Here is a 2724-nt window from a genome sequence, read left to right as displayed (position 1 = left end):
TAGAGATGAGGTCTCGCTGCCCAGGCGGGTCTCAAACCCGCGGGCTCAGGCAATCCACTCACCTCAGCCTCCCAAAGGCGGGGGCTTACAGGCTGAGCCACCAAGCCCGGCTCCATCAATGCAGTTTTAAAGTGAAATTGCTTGTTACAATTAGCCTTTGCTATATCACATATAACATTGGACCTGTTTACAATAAAGTTTTCTTTTTATTTAAATAAAATGTTAAAATTGTATATTTTTTGGAATGTATATTCCCCCCCCCCTTTTTTTTTTGAGTTGGAGTCTCACTCTGTCGCCCAGACTGGAGTGCAGTGGCCGCTCCCGGCCACCACAGCCTCGACCTGCTGGGCTCCAGCGATCCTTCCGCCTCAGCCTTCCGAATAGCTGGAACTACAGGCGTGAGCTACCACACCAGCTACCAATTTTTTAAAAACTAATGCAGTTGTCCTTCTGATCCTGTCCCTGGATCTTAACATTTGTTTAACTTTAGGGTCTACAGGTTTTATTCATCTTTCATAGAGAAAATATTTACCCACTTTATCTGAGCACTAAGACTTTGTGAGCAACTGGGGCCACTCTTGGGTTACCTCACCCTGGAATGTAGGGCTAGTTATCATCATGTCAGATCTCTGAGTCATATATCCAAAGATGAGGCTTCTAGGAATTGAATTTAACTGGATTTGCCCTGTTTGCAGGTAGAGCTAGGCTTAGAAATGGGGCCCAGGGGAGTAGACATCTCAGTCTCATGTCTACATTTGTTGGGAAGTAATGTTCACAGATAAGATGGTTTCTATAGTAGCTCAAGTCTCTCTGTCCCCAATTCTCTTATTGTATAGTTAAGTCTCCAAAGGAATCCAAACAAAGTCGAGTTAAATTTGTAGGGAACAGACAGGGAATTGAGAGTTATTCATCATGTACCGGATACAGTCATTGGTGCTTGATATTTATTATCTCATTTGATTTTTATAACAAATATGTTATCTTCAGAATATAATCAAACCTAGTTATTTTCAGACTGTATAGCCCAGGCTTATTCTATTTCTCTATTAAGTCTCACAATTGCCTAGAGAGTTAATTTCTGTCACTGGCTCCTCCTTAGAAGGAAATAAAAAAATCTATAGCCAAATTCTCATGTTGGCAAGCAAATGAGATCCCAGCAGCACGTTCATTCTTTGGTGAAAGCATTTAAGACTGATTCCTTGCTACAGTAGTTGGGGGAGGAAGAAGAAAACGGGGAGTGGCAGAAGAAAGTGCTTCTTGCCTCTGCATTCAGCACCTCCCTTGGCTCAAAAAGGAAACAGAGTCACCAATTCACATAGGTGAAAGAAATTAAACATGATGCCTGAAAATCACCAAGCATATATTAAGCTTGGATATTGTACTTCCCTACAAGCACACTAGACCTCATTGACTTAATTATACTTAAATTGCTTTTCTAGGAGTATTTGTCATGGGATTAATTTTACTTTATTAGATAGGAATAGACAAAGCAATAAATAAATGATAACTATATAATCTGAATCTATTAACCATTTAATCAACTATCTTCCAACATACGACATGGTTCTTCTTTCAAACAAGATTTGTCTATCAAAATACATGCTAAATACATCAAATTCTTACCAAATAAATTGTAATCCACATTAATTGATTTTATAAGACATTGAAGCTATAAATTTATGCAAGTAAACTATCAACTGCATGAAAACTTTCCAAAGGATTTTCATGATATTTTATAGTTTATATAAAAATGAAATTCACTTTAGAGTTCTATATTTGCATTGTTCCAAATATACCCAGCCGGGCTCAGTGGCTCTGCCTGTAATTCCGTGCCTTGGGAGGTTGAGGTGAGTGGATTGCCTGAGCCCACGGGTTCGAGACCCGCCTGGGTAACTTGGCGAGACCTCATCTCTACAATAAATCAAAGAAATAGCCGGGCATGGGAGTGCACACCAGTAGTTCCAACTACTCGGAAGGCTGAGGCGGAAGGATCACCAGAGCCCAGCAGGTCGAGGCTGCGGTGGCCGGGAGCGGCCACTGCACTCCAGTCTGTGCCACAGAGTGAGACTCCAACTCAAAAAATAAATAAATACATACATTCATACATCTTCCAACATTTGGATGAGTGGGGGAATCAACAATTAATTACTCTATAAACCTCACAAATAAAATGTGATGATGGAGCTCTGGGGAGCTGCTTGTTACTCAATGGAGAAAATTATTCCATTCCTATATGAACTTTAGTTTTCTTTTTTTTTTTTTAGTTGGAGTCTCACTCTGTCACCCAGAGTGGAGTGCAGTGGCTGCTCCCGGTCACCACAGCCTTGACTTGCTGGGCTCCGGGGATCCTTCCCCCTCAGTCTTCCAAGTAGCTAGAACTACAGGCGTGCACTACCACACCCAGCTAATTTTTTTTTTTTTTTATTTACTGTAGAGATGAAGTCTCATCATGTTGCCCAGGTGGGTCTCGAACCCTTGGGCTCAGACAATTCACTCACCTTGGCCTCCCAAAGCGCGGGATTACAGGCTGAGCCACCTAGCCCAGCCTGAACTATAGTTTTCTAATCTATGAAAGATGGAATAGAACAAAATAATTTCTTGGAGTTTCTATCATTTGGTTATTAAGCAATGTGATAAATCAGAATACTTTCTATTTTGTTTGATTTGTAAAATAATTTGGTTAATTTTTCATAAGCAATGGCATGATGAGATAAAATTCTTAAC

Source organism: Carlito syrichta, unplaced genomic scaffold (genome assembly GCF_000164805.1).
Source record: "Carlito syrichta isolate Samal-C Ts95f unplaced genomic scaffold, Tarsius_syrichta-2.0.1 Scaffold302430, whole genome shotgun sequence".
NCBI lineage: Eukaryota > Metazoa > Chordata > Mammalia > Primates > Tarsiidae > Carlito > Carlito syrichta.
Note: the sequence above shows the minus strand (reverse complement) of the source record.